Here is a 24,116-nt window from a genome sequence, read left to right on the forward strand (position 1 = left end):
CCCAAGCCTTTAAGGAAGCTGTTTCTCACCTTCAAAGGGCTAAAGAACAATACAAGAAAGGAGCAGATCAACATCGGAAGGAAGCCCCTCAATATCAAGTAGGGGATCAAGTCTGGTTATCCACCAAATATCTACCTCTAAAAGGGCCACGCACATTCAACCCAAGATACCTTGGTCCCTATTCCATCACTACCATAGTAAACCCAGTAGCGGTCAAGTTGGACTTGCCCCCGCACATGAAGATACATCCGGTCTTCCACGTCTCTCTATTAAAACCTGTGCAACCTCAAACCCGACTAACTAAATCTCCAAAACCTATCCTAGTTGATGGAGAACTCGAGTTTGAAGTCAAAAGCATTCTGGACTCCAAGATCTCCAAATCTAAACTATTTTACCTAATTGACTGGAAAGGCTACGGCCCCCAAGAGAGATCCTGGGAACCTGCTGAATATGTCCACGCTCCTTCGCCTAATCAAAAGATTTCACTGAACATTTCCTGACAAGCCAAAACCCCCGGAGAAGCCCGGTTTGGGAGGGGCCTTGAGGGGGGGTACTGTCATGATCTCTGCTTCCAAAAGGTCAGGGTTTTCCCAACTCCCTTGGAAGCAGATCCATAACCCAGGTTCCGGGTGCCAACCAGTCCCAATTGGGACCTTTTGGACCCAGTCCTGGCGCCAGTGGCACCAGGCTCATAAATATGCCCAGTCCCAGCGCTGGAAGCGCCGGGCTCATAATGCTTGGGTGGACTTACCTGCAGCAGACCATGCTGCTTACTTGCCTGCCAGTTGAGCCTCTGATCCTCTTCTGTTTGGAACTACTTTTCCTGTTGGGTGGGGCAGGAGCCACTCCCTAGGTTCAGAACACTGGAACTCTTCTGGAAAGCAGGAACTCTTTTCTTACCTAGGCGTGGCTGTGGAAGGAGACACCTAAGCACTACAGGAGGCTATTTAAACCACACCCGATGGATGAATCTTGCTTTGCGTTATTCTGCATCCTCTGCAGCAGAACGCTCATCGTGTCTTCTGCATCTGATCCTGGGCCTAAGGAAAAAGGCTTACCATCCTGAATCCAGTCTTCAGCAACACCTATAAAGACAAGAAAGAACAGGTTAGCATTACGGTCTTCAGTGACAGCTCTTCACTAACCTGGTCCATCGGCTGTCACCAACGCCTCGCGCTGCATTCCGACATCTGCAAGACAAAGGCTTACCTACTCTTCGTGCGCTCCGAAGGTCTTCACACTGCATTCCGGCATCTGAAAGACAAAAGCTTACCAACTCTTCGCACGCTCCGGAGGCCTTCGGCGCTGCATCCCGCATCTGAAAGACAAAACAAGGTGCGTTTAAAGACATTGGGGAACTTTAATACTCACGTGCCATTACTCCTTTCCACATCTAACCCAGTGGGTATTCCGGCACCCTGCAGCCGCTCCGAACTTGTACCTGCAAAATAAAAAGACAGTTAGAGCGCATCGTGAAGCAGGCAACAAGCGCTTACTTACGTGCTTCCAGGCGCTTCTATTCATCACACGGGCTCCATCTTCAACTCACTTCAGCCCGTCATCCACCATCGCTGGAACCCTGCAAAACAAGAGACATCATTACTAAAGACTTTAAAGACATCAGAAGTACTCGAAACTTACCGTTCGTGCAGTAAACGACGGACAGCAGTCCTCTGAAGTCAAGAGGCCTGCTCCCCTTATCCAGTGAAGAAACTGGTTACAGCACCCTGCCCCGAGGCAGATGGAGAGCACGGTGTTCACTTACCTAAGACATCTTACCCTTCGAGTCAGACATACAGTGCACAGAGGTCCAGCCCAAAGAGCCAGCCGTGTGGTACACATCACACCTTTGAAGATACGGTATACGCCCAGTCAAGACCGGCGCCTCTACGGGAATCAGGTGAGCGTTACAGATGGACAGATATTTGCCTGGGCAAAGAAAGTCACCTCCCTGTCGGCAGCCTCTCTGAACGTCCTGAGTTCCTTATTCCTGTAAAGCAGGCTCTACAAGGAAAGTGGCATCTGCTGCCATATGTTGAAGGATTCACTACTGGCCAACTCAGCCCTGATAGTCTTAAGTACACCCGAGCCCTTGGCAATGCATTCCCCATGAATAACAAATTTGAAGGCTTCCCAAAGTGTAGAATGAGAGGCAACCGACCCCTCATTTTCTCGGAAGGAATACTTCCCCGGATGGCCTACCAAAACACCACATCAGAAAAGTTCTTGTTCTTGAAAAACCAGTCCTTACCCGCTTGTTGCTTACCAGGAATATCCAAAGCAGCAACCACAGGCGCATGATCCGACAGTGTGTTTGCCAAAATAGTGCACTCCATCAATTAACCAGCAACCCTCTGCAAAACAAGTATAGAGTCTAGCCTGGATGATGAGTGATGTAATGCTGACCTGTACATATAGCATCTCACAGGTCTAAGCCGGTCCCTCCAGACATCAATCAATTCACTGGTGGCTGTGAGGAATCTGAGTGTGCTCTCACTTCTTTCACCAAAATATCCTCCTCCCAGGTGGCCAGGAAAAGACCATCACTATCGGATCCGGACCCTGGGGGTGGATATGCGAGGCAGGACTACCTGGGTGGAGGAGACTTGGGGAGTGGGAATGAGGCACCCTTGCGTTAGACACAGTATCCACCATTTCCCTTTCACAATGAGTCCATCATCCCCCAGGCCTTTAAAGGCTATTGTCAATCCCTTCCCTATTTTTCCCATAAATAATTCCCCAATAGACACTAGTTAGGTACTGGGACGAGGAAGAGACCAACTAGACAAATGCATGCCTTCTTTATTGACACACAGACACACCAGTTAAGTACTGGGACCAAGAGGAGGCAAGCAAGAGCAATGCAGAACTCCCAAGTCAGCAATGAGCAGTCTATTTCTTTTAGGACCAATCAACCTGGAGAGAAGTTTAAAAGCAGCAAGAACGGTGAAAATGGAATCAACTGTGGAAGCAGGTCTATGGACTGCTATAGGAGCACAGACCTCTCCTGGAGGCGGCGTGGCAGATGGAGGGTGCGCAAGAGCTCAGGTATGATGCAGATTGTGTGAAGCGGGAAGCAAGACTGAAAGAAGCTGGAGGCCTGCGGCAAACTACAGAAAGGGAACCAGCGTAACCAGGCAAAGCTTCTGAGTGAGGCCCGAGCTGCGAGAGACGCATCAGTGGCAGAAGCCAAGCCCCGAAGAACCGCTGTGAAGACAGAGCGAGGAGCTGCATGAGAAAGAGATTGAGCCTGTGGCAGCCGAAATCCTTGCTGGAGCGCCGTAAGCACCAACCAGAGAGTCAACCTAGGAAGGAGGTCACCAGGGCGGCAGGCGAGCATGGCAAACTTGTGAGAACTTTAAATGAATGCCGAACCAAAGGAAAACAAGCATTTTTTTAATACCAATTTGAATGAAAGCAAGCACTTTTGAGTACTGATTCGAATAAAAAGCAAGTACTGTTTAATACTGACCTGACTGAAAGTAACTTGAGAGAATAAGCATTGGCAAGAGCCATAGGAATATATGAAAGTACAACAAGTGCATAGTGGCAAATCAAGCAATGGTAAAGCATCATGCAATGTGAAATGAGAATACACTAAGCACCACTGTAGAGCTGTACCAGTGGCAACGTACATACAAAGAAGAAGAGACAAGACAGCTGTGTCTGTTGTGTGACCTTTAATGGGTGCACCGTGTGGTCCGACAACTGCGCCTAGACCGAGGAGACCTACTTATGAAAACCCCACTTAAAATACATGCAAAGAAGCTTGTGATTAAATATAAAGGAAATTTGGGGTGAACTGAAACTAAAATACTGTACTTTGTGAAATTGGTGAAAGGTAACCAAACCAGAAGAGCTGGAAAGTATTACAAAGAACTGTGTTCTGGAAAAGTTGAAAGCCTTGAAAGCTTGGTGAAGGGAACCCCTTTGCATTGTGAACTATCTTGAACCTGGGGGAAGGGAAACCTTTTACAAACCAAGAGCTGGAAGAAGCTCTGAACTTGTATTTGAACACTTCTCATTTTGACGCTGACATCCCTACATAATGTATACAAACAGATGGGAGGGCAAGCATAGGTTTTGTCAAAACTGAAAAAACAAATCTGGAACAATGGATGAGGCTACTCAATCAAAAAAATTTTGTATGAAATTTAATTTACAATTCATGAACACAAAAATACGTCATCAGTGCATCCAACAGCAACAATTAAATCATTAAAACCTAGAAACTAACCACATCCATCTGACTAAATCACATCATATACACAAACATCACATCCACAGCATAATGTGTGTATCAACTAACTCAAATGACTAAACAAAAAAGGGAAAGTGTGGATTACATACACACAATAATCCCAAATTCAGCAATTAACAAAATGTAAACAAATGTGTAGCCAATTGGAGACCAAGTAAATCACAAAGGTATCGTTATCTTCTGGCTACTTTAAAACATCACAGACCGGTTTCGACGTTAATGCATTATTCTTAATGTCTTCATCAGGGGAGCAAAAACAAAAAAGCCTACAAAACCTATTGACAATACTTAAAAATCACATTTGACCATCAAATGTGCCAGGTGTTGCAAAACTGATTCAATGTATACTTACAATTTCAAGGCCATACACTTCAAAAAGGCCTATACATCTGCAGACCGAACAAAATGATGGACACCTGCATGGAAAACAGGGTAATTAACTTGGTGTAAAGCATCTGTAGGGACACCTCTTACCACGACAAATGGGAGAGCTGCGATGTCCCTTTACTCCCAACACCACCATGCACACAGCCAACTCCATGCGCTGTGTGTGAAATGAAACATAGACCCACCACCAAGGGTACACCCTAATTAGCACACCTCATGCGTGCTCTCAAATGCCCAACATTCACCAATGTTACAACATGAACATCTGAAATTGAATATATGAAAAGCCCTAACATTCTGTGCTCACACTGAATTGTAAGTAAAGTTAAATGAAAGAAAAAGAGAAGGGCCACATAATAACTACACTGAGCCAATACCTCTTAGAATCTGCAAAGGAATCCACCAGGTGCGTAGCCAATGGGCTTACGCAGTCATCCATGCAACACAAAGCTGGTGTCTGGAAACATGTTCTCGCAATAGCAATGGAATGTGCTGGAGGTGGCCTGCCGTTGGTAAGGTGGCACAGGTGAGGGATAAAGCACTGCATAACACAGAAACCAAACAAAAACAAAAACACAACAAAAATGGAAGCCCAAAATGAATCAGCCAGTCGACCATACTAAAACTAGACAGAAAGAGATTTAAAAACAAGAGAGGAGGACTGAGAAAGTTGTAGCAATCCAGCCCTGACTCAAAAACACTTATTGGTAGCCTATATGAATACTATAATGTGTGCTTACCACACAAGCGAAACAAGTTGCACAAATGTTCGAAGCTGAGCAGGGGACCGCTCTATGGTACCCCGCGCCATGAGGAACAATTCAACAAGGCCTGTGACAAAACAAGCCGGAAGGGAGGAAAAGACCAAAGAAAGGTATATCAGGGATCCAAAAGGTACCAAAACGCCCAATTCAATTTCAAAGCATGATATGATATGATATGATAAGTCACTTATAACACGCCTGTACACAAGTGTTTCTAGGCACGACAAGACAAGGGAGGGAAGACAGAGGGAGGACAAGACAAAAGATATTACTAGGCCTTGTGTCATTCAGATCGTGCAAGTGCGAAAATGAGAAGTGCAAGGGGAAATGGAGATGGGAAGTGCAAGGGGGAGGGGAGCGGAAAACAGGGCAGCAATGCTCTGAGTAAGTGCAGACAGGGCAGCGCGGCTCTGGGTAGTGCAAAGAGAGCAAGGGACTGCCGGGTTACAGTTACAGCCCCTAAGAACGTGGTAGGCCTGGAGGCAGTGCAAGGGTGACTGATCAAGAAAGAGCCTGGTACCCAGTGAGACTCTGAGGGTAGCGAAGCAACTAGTTGGTACAGTAGACAAGTAGGTCAGTTAGGACAGCAGGGGAGGGAGAGAGAGAAAGCAGAGGAGAGGAGGAAAGTGTTGAGCTGCTTTCAGAACTTCAGGTGGTCTGGCTCAAGTATGAGAGGGGCAGAGAGGCCATTCCAGAAGGAGGCACCTGCAGAAGAGCAAGATCTACCCCCCATTCTCGAGAAGGAAGAGGGTGTTGGATGTAATGCGGGCCCCAGCCTTGTGGACAATGTGTTTTTGGAGACAACCAACAGATTCAGTGTGAAGATTAAGCTGGGAGATGGGCATCTTCTCCAGGGGTTTGCCGAGGAAGGAGAGATGGAGATTGAATGATAGTTAGCCAGGTAGGATGGGCAGGCAGAGGGTTTTTTAAGAAGAGAATGCACAAGGGAGTGCTTCAGGGGGAGGGGGAGATCCTGGTGGCAGAGGAGTGGTTGCAGAAGTCAGCCAGAGCAGGGGCCAAGGTGTCAATATGGTCCTTGATGGTTTTAGAGGAACAGGGTGAGCCTGTTTTGATGAGGCTTTCATAGATCGGACTTGTCTAGAAACCTCATCTGGGGAGAACAGGGGAAAGGCAGAGAAGGAGGGAGGAGAGGTGGCTGAAGAAGGGCCAGAGGAGGAGCAGGGAGAAGAGGGGGCAGGGGGAGAGGAAGAGAGAGAGGACAGGATGTCCTAAGTTTTAAAGATGAAATGAGAGGCCAGGGCTGTGCAGAGGGCCTGGGAGGGGACAGGAGAGGTAGAGACTGCACTAGGATTGGCCAGCTCCTTGCAGATTTTAAAGAGTTTGGCCGAGTTGTTAGATGCCGCAGAGATGCAGACTTAAATGTGGGCTCTCTGCTTGGTGCGGACAGAGAGCCGGTATTGCATTTGGAGCAGGCGGCAGGCCAGTTTGTCAGAGGATGTACCAGGAGCATGCCATTTCCTGTCAGCCGCCCTGCAATTGCATTTAAGGGTGGCAAGGTCTAAGTCATACCAGGAGTTGCACTTGGCTTTGGGCTTCATGCGGATCCTCATGTCAGGGAGAAGACCATCAAGAGTATCAGAGATAGCAGAGTGGAGCATAGAGAGGGATGTGTCAGGGTGTGAGTCAGCCAAAGGGGGAGAAGGGGTGAGAAAGTGGCGGGAAAAGCCTCAACTGACACACGCTCCATGGGTCGGATAACCGAGAAGGTAGGTGGCAGTGCTGTGTTGGCTTAGCCTGTGGGGTGCTGAGAGTGAGCTGGGAGGAAAGGAGAAAGTGATCACTCTAGGAGAGTGGTTAGAGGGGTAGAAAGGGGAAGGTCTATAGAGATCATAACATCCAGGGTGTGCCCTGCAGAGTGAGTCGGGCCAGAGGGGAGGATAGAGAGTGAGAGGGAGTCGCAGAGGTCACAGAAGAGTCCAGAGGAAGGACAGGAAGCATCCAGGTGGATGTTAGTCTCCTACAAGGAGGAGTTGAATGGTCGAGACCAGGAGGGAAGAGTAGAGGTCCGCCCACTCAGAGAGGATGGAGGAGATCTGACCAGGTGGCCGATAGATGGTAGCCACAGTAATAGAATGGCCTGGAGAGAGAGAGAGCCTGCAGACGAGGCATTCAAAAGAAGAGTAGGCATGTGTAGGAATCACAGAGGAAGGAATCCACTCGGGGAAGATCAGGGCTACACCCCCTCCGGAACGGTTGGACCTGGGCGCGGAGAGGATCTTGTAGCCGTCAGGGAGGAGAGTGTCAATGCTCCTGACAGAGCTGGCCGTGAACCATGTCTCGGTGAGACCGAGGACATCAAGGTCAAGTTCCTCAAGGAGGCGACAGATGAGAGAGAGTTGAGTGGCAATATGCATAAGGTTGCCATCTTGAAAGACTTCCGGGGAGGTGTGCAAATCAGAGGTATGCCCTGCGGAGGTGTAGTAGTAGCCCGAGGGGGGGCAGAAGAGGAAGGAGGAGAGGGCAAGGTAGCTAAGGAGGAGACAGCAGGGGGAGGCAAGGAAGCTGTGGAGGGAAGAGAGGGGACAGCAGGAGAAGGAGGGAAATTGATGAGGTGCGGGAAGGCACGCGTCTATCAAAGAGAAGAATGGCCTGAGGGCCTTGGACCAAGACGGTGCCATTCAGGTAAACATTAATGTTGACCTTGAAGGAATCACAGGAGGCCAAGAGGGCCTCCCACCAGGTGCCACCATTAATGGGAGAAGAAGGAAGAGGAGAAAGCACAGAGACCATATGAAGAGTCAATAAGTCTGGCGAGGGGATGACAAAGAGGATGTCGGGGAGGGTTTGCCTAGAGGAAGCACTGGTATAGGTGTCAGCGATAGGGAGGCGTGGGTTGGAGACCAGGATGTCCTTTTTAAACTTCTTCCTACCAGATTTAGTGAGGAGAGCAGGATAGTCGATGGAGAAGCAGTTAGAAAAGTTATGAGAGACAGAGAGCACCATAAAGTAGGTAGGGAGAGGAGAGAAGAGGAAGAGGTGGTGGGGGGAGAACACTAGGGAAGTACACAGGGAGGAGTGCAAGCAGACGAGACAATAGACAATTGAACAAAATGAAAAGGGCTCAGACAATAGTAGACCAGTTTGCTTGGTGAACGCTTTGCAATAAGGCAAGAACCAAAGACAGCACTACTTGCACAATTTAGTTTAACTCTGGAGACAGCACACCTAGGTCTGAGAGTCCTGTAAAGTGGGCGAAAGGCCTAGGTTTCACAATGCAATTCAAATACTTTCACAAATGTCACAGCGCTATTTAAGCGTGGCATGGGCTAATAATCACAGTATTTAATCAAGTGTAGGTAAGGTTGCTATGTGGCAGGGTAATCTTTGGGATAGTGAAATAGTGAAATTGGTTTAAAATGTATTTTTTGTTTAATGCAGACACTGCTTGAAAATGGAAAGACGTTGGTGCCAATAATAGGCAAGTGCAAAATAGCAAAAACTAGCCTCTAGAAGAGTAATTTATTTCTTTATGAAGATAAGAGATATTGTTGAATATATAAATATATATGGTATTGTAAGGGATCAAGACTAAGACTCTTGACACCATAATCAGTTTTATTATGAAATAGGACTTTTATTTTCCAAATATTAAGAGGATTGGGGGAAATCCTATCTATCCTTAACCCTAAGAGGGGTTTCCCTGCCTGAACAAAACTAAGGATCATCAGTGTCAGGATGTTAAACAAAAGAGTGTCCTCTGTCCAAAAACCCTAAACTGACCCTTACACTCTAAACTCAATATAATGTGTATACAGTGATTTATGTAGGCTATACACTTATCTCTTTCTTACAAAGTTCCAAAATATAAAGTTTTAAGGTGCAGAAAAGAAAAGAATAAAGTTCTACTAGAGAAAGGGATCCTCCCTTCTCCCATGTTTCCTTCTGGTCTTTCACTGTCTATCTGGAACCTCCGGATAAAGAACAACAATGTTCCACTGCTCAGATAAATGGGGAGGGGTGCTCTTCCCATGCGTTTTGCTTTTGTTCCAATATTTTAGTTTTCGGTTAATGGGGAACGACCTCTCCCTTTGGTTTCTCCACCTTTTTATACTTCCACAGTTTGTAAGGAAAATTAACAAAGTTACTCACCGAAGTGACTACCTTACTCCTAGTTCATAGTCCCCTTTCCTCCATACTTTTGGGACATTCCGTCCAGTGGGACAGGAGCAGAGCACTTTTGTAAAAAGGCATCAAATTGAAAAATGTGTCCTTCTTCTCTTTTTACACGGGGTACCGCACACGGCTGTAACCCTGCCCTCCTTAGCTCCACCCTGCACATCGCCCTTCAGTCCTTTTCTATCGCCAGGTCTGAGACCTTTAAGCAAAAATAGAGGATACTTATTAGAGGGGACGGCGGGCGGGCGTATGGAGTAAAGGGGACTATGGATTAGGAGTAAGGTAGTCACTACAGTGAGTAACTTTGTTATACTCCTACGTCCCGTCCCCTTTCCTCCATACTTTTGGGAGATTACCAAGCACTCCTCACAGGAAAAATGGGTGGATGGGACTACCTTACTGAAAGAGGTTCTTAAGAACAGCCTGACCGAATTGAGCATCGGCTCTGGAGCTCAGGTCTAAGCAGGAATGCTTACAAAAAGCTTATAGGGAAACACACGTAGCTGCTCTGGCAATGGATTCCAAGGGAACATATTTCTGGAAGGCAACGGCAGCCGCCTTGCCCCGCACAAGATGGGCATGAATTCCTTTTGGAGGCTGAAGGCCCTGAACGGTGTACGCCTCTGATATACAGGAACAGAGGGGTTTCTGGGGAGTGGGGGGGGGTCGCTAAGGGGGCTATAGCCCCGGGTCTTTTGGTTGTAGCCCCGGATAGAAGCTCAGGGGCTACAACCAAAAGGATATAGCTAGCCCTGAATCCCGCCAGTCCCGACATTAGCTTAGCCCCTGATCTTTTCCAGGCCTAGCAACACCCCTGTACAGGAAGCAATGCATCGGGAGATAGTTGCTTTCGAGGCCGGCTTTCCTTCCGGATCTTCCGGTCACAAAAAGCTGGGAAGAGCTCCTAAATTGGGATGTTCTATCCAAATAAAATTTAAGAGCTCATCTGACATCCAAATTGTGCAATGCCCTCTCAGCATCTGAAGCCGGGTCTGGAAAGAAGACGGGTAAAGAAATAGACTGGTAAAGAAATAGACTGGTTCAGATGAAAATCAGATACCACCTTTGGAAGGAAAGAAGGATAAGTCCGGAGGGCAACCTTATCCTTATGAAAAGGTGAGTAATGGATGTTCTACAGACAAGGCCTGAAGCTCGCTTACACACCTTGCCGAAGTCACTGCAATCAGAAAAGCCATTTTTCACGAAAGGAACTTCAAGTCCACCGTAGCCATGGGCTCAAAAGATTTATGGCATAAGGCAGTGAGGACCACATTAAATTTCCACTTAGGATGCGGGTTGCACACAGGTGGATAAAGATGCAATAGACCTGCAAAGTGTCTTTTAATGACAGGGTTTGTCAATGAAAAAGAGCAAGTGTCCGTGGACATGTAAGCGGCGATAGCCGACAAATAAGTCCTACAAGACAAGACATGTATGCCTGAAGTTGCCAGATGAGAAACGAAAGACAGGACCGTGTCGATGGTAGCATCTCTGGGGTCCAGCTGCTTAGGTAAACACTAGTGACAGAACCAGAGCCACTTGCTCCTATACTGAGACATTGTCAAAGGTTTTCTAGCCGCCTGGATGATACGCATATTATCCGCGGACAAGTTGAAACTTTCTAAGGATTTAACTCAGGCACCAGACCACCAAGCTGAATGATTGTGGGGAGGGGTGCCACATCTGCTGATCGCTCTGGTGAAGCAGGTTGGGAATCAGCGGAAGCCTGATCGGTGAGCACACTGACAGATGCTGAAGCTCTGAAAACCAGAATCTGGCTGGCCACCAAGGGGCTTTGAACAGGAGAGTGCAATTTGTTGTGTTCCTGAGCTCGCATAGCGCCCGGTGAATCAGAGGAAGAGGTGGGAAGGCGTAGGCTCTCATGTTGTGCCACGGCATCTCGACAGCATCCCCCAGGGAACAAGCTCTGAGTCCTGGAAGCATAAAGAGGAAGTTTCCTGTTTGATGATGTCGCAAAGAGGTCCACTTCCGGAGTGCCCCAATGGCCAAAAATGTCAGAGAGAATCTCTGTGTTCAGTTCCCACTCGTAGCTGACCACCGCTCGTCAGCTGAGAGAGTCTGCAGTCACATTCAGTTGGGCCTGAATGTGCACTGCCAGCAGCCAAACACTGTGCTGAAAGGCCCATTCCCAAATCTGCATGGCTAGATCTACAAGGGGAGGTGACCTGGCACCCCCCTGCTTGTTGATGTAAAACATGGATACCGCTTTGTCTGTGCCAATGCGGGCCACTTTGTTCACAATCACTGGATTGAAAGCTTGAGCACAAGGAAAATTGCCAGAAGATCCAGATAGTTTATGTGAAATTGTCTGTCGTAATGGTCGTTTGAGGGGAGGGCTCCTGAAAAGGAGCACCCACCGACAGATTACTGGAAGATGACCACCATAGGAGATCTGTCATCATGCAGGGTGGAACTGGAATCATTTTGGGGTCCGGGTCCACTGCCTGAAGTCAAGAGCTCCAAAGAGCCATCTGCGTGAGTCGCATCTTGAGATGAGCAAGGGGAAGAGCAAGCACGCACGAGGCCATGAGGCCTAGAAGCCTCTGGAACCAACAGGCTGGCATGTTCTCTGATTGAATGAAAACCTGACATGTGGTCAACAGATCTGCCATCCTGTCCACCGTCAGGTACACTCTGCAGTCGATCGTGTTCCAACAGAAACACAGGAATATCAGGTCCTGAGAGATCATCATCAAGGCAGAACAGGAGCTGACTGAAGGTTGCTCGAGGCTTTCACTGGACGAGGACTGCGCAGAAGCCAGTTGTCCAAATATGGATACACATGAATACCCTGTAGCCGAAGAAAAGCCGCGATGACCGACATCATCTTCGTGAAGACATGCAGCGCTGAGCTGAGACCAAAAGGGAGCACTCGGAATTGGAAGTGCTCCTCTCCCAGGGAGAACCACAGATATTTCTGATGCAGGCTCCAGATCAGGATATGCATATACGCGTCCTGAAGGTCCACAATGCTGAGTCAGTCGCCCTTTTGAAGAGATGACTTTATATGGCAGGGCGTGATCATCTTGAATTTCTCTTGGGGAAGAGAAAGGTTGAACTTGGAAAGGTCTAGGATGGTGCGCAGGCCAGCCTGGTTGAGTTTGGGCACCGTGAACAGACGCAAGCAAAACCCTCCCCTCGTTCCACTAGGGGAACGGGTTCCACCGCCTTGAGATCTAGAAGCTTCTGGACCTCGGCTCTGAGGGAGGAAGTCCCTGACTGCTGAAAGGGAGGTTTGCTGGATGGGGTACGGGCAGGGACAAGCGGATGCCCACCTGAGCAATGGACAAAACCCACCGGTCTTCGGTGATGGTTTGCCACGCCTCTAGTTGAGACGGGATTCCTCCTCCCACCGGAGTCTCGTGCGAGCGCCAAAAAATATTATTTTGCAAACTTTTCGGCTGAGAGACTACCTGTCCCTGAAGCAGAGGCTAAAGACCGAGAGAAAGATTGACCCCGTGGCTGTCTCCGACAGGAGCTACTTGTCAGTGGATCAGCTCTGCGTGACCTGCGGTCCTGGAACCCTCCGAAGCCTGAGTAGGACCGAAACTGGGATCCAGATCTCTGAGCTTTGACTAGGGGCTTCACGAGCATCGACAGAGACTTGGCAGTTTGCATGCTCGCCTTAGTCTTTGTAAGCTCGTCATCCGTTGAGGAATGAAACAACTCTTTGCCATAAAAAGGCAGGTCCAGAACTTTATCTTGGACCTTGTTCAAAAACTTTGTTGAATGAAGCCAAGCTTGACGAGAGATGTCCACCCCCAACATGAGGCCTCGAGCTGAGGTATCAACCTGGTGCACAGCAGCCTCCAGCATACCCTGCGCCAATACACTGGCGTCTGACAAACCGCCTTTAAAGTCTACCAGCCTGTCCCCATGAATGAACTCCTGGAAGTCTGCCAACTCCCTCCGCAGTTTCATATTCACTGCCGCCAAAATGAGCTCTGCGTTAGCCTGGCGCCATTGCAGCGCCGAGTTGGTAAAAACTTTCTTGGCCAAGGAATCGAGCAACTTGTCTTCGTTGGCCAGAACTTGAGCCGCAGCAGCAGAGGTCATAGAGGCCGGCTTGGATTGCAGAGTGGCGGCCGCTACCACCGTTGAGGAAGGGAGCGGACATGACGCCAAGGCTACTTCCTCTGAGGTGTGAAGCCTGTAACGGGCGTCAATTCTCTTATTGATATGTAGCCCAGTGTGGGGTTTATCCCAGACTTTGCGGGCCAGGGCCAGAACGTCCCTCTGAAGGAAGAGGCTGGTGCGCTCCTGCGGAGACAAGGTGAGCGCCCCCGAAAGCACCCCTTCCTGCAGAGCGGGTGCCTCAGGTACTGGTATGTCAAGGAGTGACATCATGTCCAGGACCCGGTCATGGAAGGCTCTGACAGAGCGGGGCTGGTCCTCACTACCCTGATCTGCCTGAGGGTCGTCCAAAACATCAGGATCGGCCGGTTGCGATGCGACCAGTGTCAAATTGACGTCTTGCTCTGCTGGGGTCTTGTCAACCGGAGACAAAGGAGGCAGAGGCGGGAGAAGTGGAGGCGGGCCGGGAGGTAGAGGCGGTACCGCTGCCGGGGCGACAGGTGCCGTGACTGAAACTGTTGGGGCAGGATGCAGCACCGGAGGGCAGATCTGCCTAAAAAGACCTTTAAAGTACTCCCTCATGGCATCAGAGTTCATAAGACTGTGAAACTTCCCAAAAAAGGCATGCTCTGCCGAGACTTTAGGCACTGGAGAGGGCAGAGGCCACTCATGAAGGGCATACCCCCACAAACATAGAGAGGAAGGCTGCCAAGACGGCCCGCCACCAACCGGGTGTACATAGACCAATGGGGCAGAAGTAGGAGGACTGAATTCATTAGTCAGAACAGAACTCTACTGGCGAGGTTCGGGGAATGCACCCATTGATTGATTAACTTAAGAAATTTGCAGAGAGACGAACAGTAATCACCAACTTGTAATATATGTCCGGCTGAGAAAAAGGCCAACGGCCGAAACACGTGTCGCCAACGGATACTACTTACACTAACAATAAACTCAGGCTTACATTGGCGCAAATTGTGGTGTGTCATTTATAAACTGTGTGTAAATAGAGGCCGTGGGAACCTTTGGCCACACGCAGTGCGACAATGTTTAAGAGGAAATATTTTCAACAAATATAAGGCAATCTGGCGCGCGTGAAACCCCTTACAGCAATGCCACGACACTAGAATACATATTCTATGAGAGGGTTCCAGTACAGCCGGAACTAAACATGGCAGAATATTTGCACTCCAGAGAAGAGGACGCTAACAAAAAGGAGGGAGTGAATTCATTAGTGAGAACGGAACTCTAATGACGAGGTTCGGGGAATGCCCCCATTGATTGATTAACTTAAGAAATATGGAGAGAGACGAACAGTAATCACCAACTTGTAATATATGTCCGGCTGAGAAAAAGGCCAATGGCCGAAACACGTGTCGCCAACGGACACTACTTACAGTAACAATAGACTCAGGCTGACACTGGCGCAAATTGTGGTGTGTCATTTGTAAATTGTGTGTAAAGAGAGGCAGCGGGAACCGTTTGGCCACATGCAGTGCAACAGTGTGTAACAGGAAATAATCTCAGAAAATATAAGGCAAGCTGGCGCGAGAGAAACCCATCACAACAATCCCACAACACTAGAATACGTTTCACAATTTCAGTTTACTTCCCTTCTCACTCCTAAGTTACTAGGGGAATCCAGACATGGACCCCTTGCTCACTATTCTTAGAGAGGCACAGCTCCACCCTACTGATGAGGTCCTCCGAGCCGGAGGAGCCTGAGAAACTTGGAAAGAAAAACCGCAGCGTTTTCCAACACAATAACGTTGTATTTATGTTTGCGGTCGCTTCAAAAGCGACCGCAAACATAAATACAACGTTTTTAAAGCTGCAGTTTTATTTCTAAGTTTTCCGGGCTCCTCCAGCCCAGAAAACTTAGAAAAAAAACTGCAGCTAGTGCTTATTTTTTGTAAAAAAAATAAATAGCACTTACCGAGATTCAGCTGCAGCTTTCCTGCTCTGGTCTCCGGTCCCCGTCCTCCGCCTACAGCACTAATGAAGGGAAAGCCACCCAGCGGTAGCCTTTGTTTACTACAGCTGGCTGGCTTTTCCTTCATTAGTGCCGCAAAAGCAAAAGCCAGCACAGGAGGGCCTCCATTTCACAAAATGGCTGCGCCCCTGTGCTTGCTTTTTCGAATTTTGAGCTTGAATAGCTCAAAATTTTACATAGGAAGTTTTAAAACAGAGAATGCTAGTATTTTTTTTATGTGGCCTATCTATTTTTTAAATAGAAATTTTTACTAGACCATCCCTTTAATGTCATGATTTATGATTATCAGTTGTGACGATCCTTCAGATAGCGTCACTTTTCTCACGGGGGAGACCCTATCCATGAGGCTAGAGAAGAGCAGCCACTAACCAATAGTCCCCTTAGGGGTGGTAATATGCGGGAGGACCTCATGGAGATAAGGATGTGAATCAGGGACACAGCCCTTTTAACCCCAAACCCATAAGGAAGTAGCATTACCCAAACCCCTTTTCCCTAGACTTATGTCAGAATATATGTGTTATTGTACTGGGTCAGACAATCTTAATGTGACAAGTACATAGAAGAGGGAAAACTCGAGAATGCTACAGTCAAGTGGGAAAAATGCTTGACCAGCTGTTGTCAATGGAACTGACCCTACGCCAAGACAGCAGTAACAAACAACGGCAGAAGAGAGACCGAGACGGAGATAGAGACAGATAGGAAGATTGAGTTGGAAAGTGAGAACAAGGTGAAGGTGAAGGTAGAAGCCGAAGGAAGACTCCAGAGGTGCGAGTTAGAGACGTGGAGGGTGATGTTCAAGAGAATGCACGAGAACATCTCGCAGCCCGACGAGGTGCTGACAGTAGTGGAAGCAGACGTAGACAGTGGAGAAGGCGTCCTGCACAGAGGCAGAACACCAAACGTTATAGAAGTGAAACCTGGTGGCTGGTGGGCGAGAGTAAGGTTGAGAAAGAGGAGAATCGACATAACGCCACGGCAAAGCAAACATATGTTGTTTGTGAGATGCCTGGAAAGCCAGAAACTGGTCCAATTGCAGGACGGAGATTGGGCTGTGGTGGCATGACCTGTAGTGGGTGGACTGTGGAGTCTGACAACTGCACTGAGATCGCTAATCCTGGCCTTTCACAAAGTTACATCAGCAGGCTTGAGAAGGATCCAGAGTGGTGGTGGTTCAACGAGCCGTACGGAAGTGACGGTCAAGTCTATTACCAACATCAGAACAACCCGCCGTACTGGGCCCAGAAACTGAGTGCCCAACGAGAGAAGAACCTATTTATCATCACAACATCCCAGTTAAAAGTCTGGGAGAGAGCTGAGGGAATGTTAAGAGAACCTTGGAAAACAGGCAACAACAAACAAGTATAAAGAACGATTAACTAACAGAGAGCTAACACGCACCTCAGCGGGTGTGAATTAAGTCTGTCTTTAAAACTCCAACCCCAACTCCCCCAAAATGTTATTCAAGGGGTTATCTTTTCGAACCCCATCAAAAGAACAGAAACGCTTCCAGGGGTATTCTGGAGCATCATTGGCAAGAACAGGGTTCTTAAGTGGACTTTCGAGGACACTCGTTGACAAAGACATAACATCCCAAAACAAGTGAGGAATAGAAGCCCTCCTGCGCACACCCCAGAATCATCTAGGGCTGGTCTTCTGAGCAAAAACCAATCACCCTCTGTCAAAAGGCTATTCCAAACCTATGATTGGTCAGCACCAGATCCTGCCAAGATTCCAGTCGTTTCAAACCACTGGGTTAACTCTCCCTTTTTGAAATAAGAAGAAAACCATTGTCTTTGTCCTCTCTTTTGAAAAGCTGAGAATCAGACCCCTCTCCATTTAACCTGCTAGCTTCAGATAAACCAAGAAGACTGGAGATTGTAAAATCTGAAGAAATCTCAAAGGTAGTGAATCACTTTGAACCACAAATCCCTGAGCAGTTCTACAAGAGTGTGGTGCTGGAGAGACGAGAGGGACTTAGGGAACATCTTTGTCGTCCCAGTGGGGACAGAATAAAGAATACAATGAAAGTGGAGTCTGAGAGAACCTCTGTAAAGGAATTACAAGTTTTACTGAGAACTATAGGAGACACTGATGAACCAGCTAGAAAGGAGTCATTCCCCAAGCCCCAACAAGAATCCTTTACAACTGTTTTATTTGCTGCTAAAAGCCAGAACGTCATGGAACATTTGCTTTCAACAACCTGAGAGTCTTTGTGACACTTTACATCCAGGAGAAGGGAGTCATTCTCCTGGTTTAAGAACAGAGCCAGAACTTTATGATTTATTGTAGTCACAGCGATACTGAGCTTTTTTGTCTGGTGTGGTGCCTTGTGATTTGGACTCATGTACTTCCTGACAAACACCTGAGTTTCTTTAGTTTAGGCAGGGAAACCCCATTAAAGTAAAGGATTGATAGGTCTAATTTTCTGTTAAAAGAGTTTAGCAATCAGCACGGCACCACCTGGTCAGTCTCTTTATTCCCTGTTGCCACACATTGCAATGTATAATGTAAATTGTGATTAAAGTATTACACAGACATGAGGTCATGACTAGCTTTCTTGATGTCAGTTATTCAAAGGAGGTGTGTGTTCTACTTATAAGTGTGGAGGTACAAATATTTTTACGATTATGTGATGGGGAAGCCATAATGTCAACAGTGAGTAGTGTCACAGTCTGAGGGATCAACGGATGGCTCAAAGCCAGATTTCAAGTCTTTAATCTAACAACAGAAAAATAAAGCATTAGGTTTGAGTGAGATCAATTGGTGCAAAACAAAACAAATAAAACTTCTTTCTAGGAACATGGTCCTTAGTCCTTTGCTCTTTTCCTTCGGCTACACTCCCTGGTGTTGAACAAAGTAGCCCACAGTCTCTGGGGTGTTAAATGCCCTAAACGTCTTTCTTGGCTAAATGTCTTTTTTACTCACCTACTTCTCAGCCATGACACTTTTGACACCCCCACCCAGGCCTTGCATTGCCAGTACGAGAGAAGTCATCAGATCCTTTTTGGTGCTAAAAAAAACATCATTGGGTAAAAAGGGTTTTTTGTGCTGTGCGCTCTTCTCTGGCTGCCAGAAATTATCTTGGCCCAGCCTCCTCTACCAACTCAGGATTCTTCTTCGAAAACTCCATGACAGCTAACCCTCTCTCTTTTCTACTTCCTTAACACTCCTCCTTTCCTCCTATGTACTGATTGTTTCTCTCATTCTCTCTTCTCTCTGACTGTCTCGCCTCACCTTTTCTCCTTAATGTTTTGCTATGATCTCATTAGGCACTGTCCATGGCCTTTCTGACTGCTCTTCCCCTTGCATCTTTCTTCTACTCTCCGACTATTCTCCATCTGTTCTTCTGTGTCCCAATTGTCACCTTCTTCCCTTTTTTCTGATACTTTCCTTACCACTTCTTTTCTACTCCAGTGACTCTTTTGCCTCTTCCTCTCCTCTCTCTGACCTCATCACCACCTTATTGCATCTCTAATGTATGCATCACCTCCACTCCTCTGATCCTGTTACCTCCTCCTCTATATCTTCTGACTTCCTCCCCTTATTTCCTCCTCTATCACCTCATACCCTTCTCTCTGCAGTGTTCTCACCACCCTGTCCTCACTCATCTTCTCCTTTATTACCTCCTTTTCTCCTCCTTGTTCCAATGTTCACACTACCCCTTCCCTGATCCCGTGCAATCCTCCTCCACCCCCTCGTTCCTAGAAAGAACTTACCGCCTTCCGTCCACCGATCCTCTCTCGTGCTCCCCCAAATGGCCTGCTACATTCCTCTTTGCTGCTTGGGCATGCACCTTCTCTCTCCACTTGATACGATTTGATTTATTTTTAAAACTTGCCCATAGGCCTCAAAGCGCTAGACAAAAAGACAACAATAATAAAAACATGACCAAGTAAAACTGAAGATACATAAAAACAAAAGTATGACAAGAAGTCCTAAAAAAGTCAGATCAAACTAAAATCAGGACCAAGCTTCACAGCAGGCAAATTTACATTCCGAACTGTCTGTGCCATATCATTTGTATTTGTATTTGCATATATTGGGCATGTGTAAGGAACTTATACATCAATAATTTGCGTTTCAAAGTACCCACAGGGCAAAGGGAAGGGAACAAGTGAAAAACAGCAAGACAATGGAATATGATAACAGTGATGAGCAAAATACAAACACGGTCCTACTAGGCCTTGTGAACATTGGGAGTGTGCAAGTGCAGAGAGAGAGAGAAGGGAAGGGGTTAAGTGCTAGAGGTTCCACAAAGGGGGGAAGTGCCAGAGAGCCAGTTGCGAAGGTAACAGGTATGTACCAGCCAGTGACCACTTGGTGGAAGAGGGGTCACCAGGCAATACAATAACTGCAGGCCTGTGAGACATCTCAGGCCAGTGGTGCCCGAAGGCAAGTGCAAGTGCAGTGGGACGTTGGATTCTGCGGGCGATTGGACAGAAGGGCAGGACTCAGAAGGACACATAAGGGACTGCAGGGTTTAGCACGGGAGGGGGAGAGGGAAAGAAAAGCAGAAGAAGAAAGTCTTGAGGTGCTTGCAGAACTTGAGGAGATCCGGCTCAAGACGGAGGGAAAGGGGGAGGCTGTTCCATATTAAAATGATATTTTATCATGTTAAAATAAAAAATCATAAATAAAAAGGCCACAGTTCATATTACTAGTCCTGCATACGATCAACTACCAATTTCAGATTAGTCGGGCCAGAGGGGAAATCTTTGCAGATGCTCAAGAAAGGTTGCTATCGCTGCAACCCACAAGTACACAGTCCCTGTTTTTCTGAGAGCACCATGTGTCGATCTCAATTTGCCAAAGAACCTTAATGTTGCAGGATCTGACCACCCCAGGCCGAGTCTTTTAGCGTAACCATGCCAATACTTTGTTTCTGAGTGCATCCTTAGGTTCCAGCCCTGCCGGCTTTTGTACATCAGTAATTATAACATTTCTCTTATCTATAACAAATCTTCTCACAGTCTGATCCAAAATAACAGGCATATGAGATTTGAGGACACAAAGGTTCCCAGTAGTACAATATTTTCTATTGGTGCTAGTACGTGGATGAGAGTATGGAGGTGCTTTTGTAAACTCCATAGCTACTGTAGGCGGTGTAAGTATCAAGGCTTGGGTCACAGATATAATCTCCTGTATTTTCATTAGTTTTTCATTTGATGGATAGGCCGTAATCACCCAACAGGATAAATGTATCCACCATGTCTGAAAATACCTTGCCTATGCTGATTTCCCATGGTTGCATCATAGGACCAGGAACAGGACATACCGAGGCAGCCTAATGTTCATTGATTTCCTTACTTGCCTTCAGCCTGCAACGCCCACATTTCTCCATTGCCCCTTTTTATATTTGTGCAGGCCAGACCATGTAACTTCAGGTTTGTCATTAGTGAGCTCTGCAATTGGGCAGCTCACTGAGGAACTATCAAACCCCAAGCTGCATGTACTTGAGATGCACATGTTAGCACAGGTCCCCGGACCTAGGCTTTAACATGAATGGCCGCCATCTTTAATTCATACTGCTGTTGTTTGCAATCAGGCCACATTGAGGTGGCTTAAGCTTCTTTGCCCGGGCAGTGTATGTGTGCTAGTTTCTGTGTTACAGGTTGTGCTTCGCAAGCTGCTGTAATGAAGACTTGCTGTGAGTGGGAACACTGCTTGTGAATTTGTATGCATGCATATGATTTATAAAGCGCAATCCTAGCTGGGAAGCAACAGACTGCTGTGCATAGGGGACGCAACATGCAGATTACATGTTGGATGCAGGGGTAACAGAGGTAGTCTGAATGCGTATGGGTAGCAGGGGAGAAGGTGAGCTATGAAAAGGGAGAATTACGCTGTAGTGGAGCAATCAGCTATTAGGAAGATATTGGGGGTCATTACGAGTTTGGAGGTAGCCATGGTGCAAACAGCACCATGGCTGCCTCCAAACCCGTGTCCGGGTTCAGTGAATGGGGACTTACCGGGTCATTCCAACTTTGAAGGACCCGGTAAGTCCCCATTCAGAAAACCATTCCCCATTCCCATTTGAGCGTTATTAGCTCCATGGTCCCTTAACAGGTCCCGCTAAGACAGGCTGGTAAAACCAGCCGGTCCTGGTGGGATCCGCTAGGGGACCTCGTAATAGGGCGGTAGGGGGTTAACGGCACCAGCATTCTTACCGGTGCCGTTAACCCCCTAATGCCAGGTTCGGAATGACCCCCATTGTCTAAAGAGAAGGGTCTTCGGCTCTTTGGTGAAGTGTAGGATGAAGGGGTGCAACCTGGCCTGCTTTGGCTGTTCCAGAGAGAGGGCACATGGCAGAAACAGGCCTGTTTCCAGTTGTATACCCTCTTGAAGGTCGCTATTTCCAGTCTGCTGATGTTGTGGCTGGCTTCTAGTGGTGCATTTGCCTCCGAAGATGGTGAGTCTCTCGGCCAGGTACAGTGGTGTGACTACCTTGTAGGTGCAAGTATTGCAACTGTTGTCTCTGTTCAAAAAGGTTGTCAGAATTCCACTATTACAGTCATAGGAGCCCACGATAGAGGTCCCACAGGGAGATTAATACCGCAGTTCACATGTAGATTGGACATAAGCACAATATGCGCCCGAACTGATTTACTCTAAAACAGGCCTCCTACAAGGATGCAATCTTCTCAGGGATTGCAGGACAGGCAAATAAGGTGAGCTACCACATCTTTTTCCTTTTGCCCAAGGCCACAGAGGGGATGACTAGAGGAAAGAAATGGGACTCTGGTGCCAAAAATGAATTAGGAAAGGTGAATAGACATTTCCAGAAAGGCAACAAGCAGCACTTAAATGTACATATTTATATTGCACACAACCTGTGCATTAATCTATTTTGTACAGAATATTTCTTCTGGGATAAAAAATGCACTAATTTAACTTGGCAGTGCAAACAGAAAAATACACCAATCTTGAAGTTCTTACTTCTAGCTAATTCATATTTAAGGCACCAGTGAGGAAAATAATGCAATGGAATAGCAAAGAGGGCAGACAGAACAATCTCACTTAAACAGCAGAGAGGAGTAAGCCAACTCTCATGTTATTGCAAGTGTGGTTATCATTTCCAGAAATAATATTCTCCTCTTTCGGGACCATGAACCACAGGTAACATTAAATGTCTGACATGGAAGACCCTCTACTTCAACATCAGACATGTGGGTCAGTCTCTATTCAATGGGAACTGCTGTGGAACCGCGGATAGGCGTGACTTGCTAGTTATTGGGAATCCAACTCAAATATGAGATCAGGGATACACTACAGTCAATCCGGTAAATGATAGTGGCATGGTATAACATTTTTGTGAGGCATTCTGTTGGCACCTAAAGCAAGAAACAAGAGGTTCATACAAAGACTACTGTTATTGCTTTGAGGGATTGCACTTAAAGAAGGCAGTGGGTCATTGATGCAGTACTGGCCAAGGTTCAAAGCAGAGCCAGGTTGGCCATCTTGTGACTAGCGCATTACATAAAACACATACGTTGTTTTGCTTAGAACCTGAAAGCAGCTTCTCTTTACCTGTGTTTCTCTGGTGTATCCTAGTGGCAGAATATCTCCTGGGAGTCTGAAGATCTTGCATGGAGCAACAGGCATCCATGTAGGGGGTTTCCAGAAGGCTGTGAATCCATTCAGTGGTTTGAGATGACTAGTTGTGAGTGTGCTGCTTATTGCTCTGCTTATATGAAAGATTATTTCTAGGTGTTTCTAAGCAAGTGTTGTTAAATAGCTTCCTTTCATTTTTCATCATCACCCCCCACAGCTGCCCCGTGATGTTATTAGCAGCCCTGCTTTAATAGGAAAAGGCAGCCTTCCCTTGAAGGCCTGAAACTCTCTCAGTGAAGCCTGTGATGTCACATTGGTTGTCTAGACAGAGGACAACAATGACTACATCGTGATGACACTGGGCTGGGCCCTAGTGCAAGGACATGTCAGGGGTCTCAGATGCCAAACATTTAGAATGGACCACATTTAATTGAAATGTAAGGATCAAAATGCACAGTTGAGAAACAGTTATTTGCAACTCTTTAGAGACCTAGTTCATGTTCACAGAAAACTGCCTCTTTCTGAAATGATACACACATGCCCCTCAATTTCACCCAAACCTTACATCTATCTACACGAATTTCTATCCACCCTTCTTTCTATAAAACATTGGACTTCTATAGTTCTCCTATATAGTATGTCTGCTTTAGTTGACCCAAAGCTTGTTTGAAAGTTCTTGCTCTATAAATGTTAGGCTGCTTTAGTTGGGCCATTGCTTGTTCGAGGGTTCTTGCTCTGTAAATGTTCAATATGAAAAAATGCCACAATTGGCTGGGGAAGGCACTTCCCCTCGGTGCATTGGGAGCATGTGAATGAGCATGAGCTACAGTAATATAGTATATGTGACCAAAGGAGATTGCTGCAAGTGATAAACCCACTAACTGCGACTCTCTGAAGTATTCTGTGCAAAGAGTGGTGCCTGATGTCT

The 24,116-nt window shown here is 47.0% G+C and overlaps 1 protein-coding gene across 5 annotated transcripts in view; it reads right to left on the minus strand.

Annotated features, from left to right (window-relative positions):
- LOC138513915 (protein FAM118A-like) overlaps positions 1 to 23,483 on the minus strand; it is a 487,378-nt gene extending 463,895 nt beyond the window's left edge. For 2 of the 5 annotated variants that reach the window (XM_069629063.1, XM_069629060.1), the window contains exons 1-2: positions 23,165 to 23,483; positions 19,354 to 19,492 (exon numbers count right to left, since the gene is read on the minus strand). The gene's annotated coding sequence lies outside the window, so the exon portion shown is untranslated. The remainder of the gene's footprint in view (positions 1 to 19,353; positions 19,493 to 23,164) is intronic. The other 3 variants (XM_069629059.1, XM_069629061.1, XM_069629062.1) reach the window with 2 other exon arrangements.
- Positions 23,484 to 24,116: the final 633 nt, after the last annotated feature.

The sequence above is a fragment of the Ambystoma mexicanum genome, chromosome 12 (genome assembly GCF_040938575.1).
Source record: "Ambystoma mexicanum isolate Mex_15411 chromosome 12, UKY_AmexF1_1, whole genome shotgun sequence".
Taxonomy (NCBI): Eukaryota; Metazoa; Chordata; class Amphibia; order Caudata; family Ambystomatidae; genus Ambystoma; species Ambystoma mexicanum.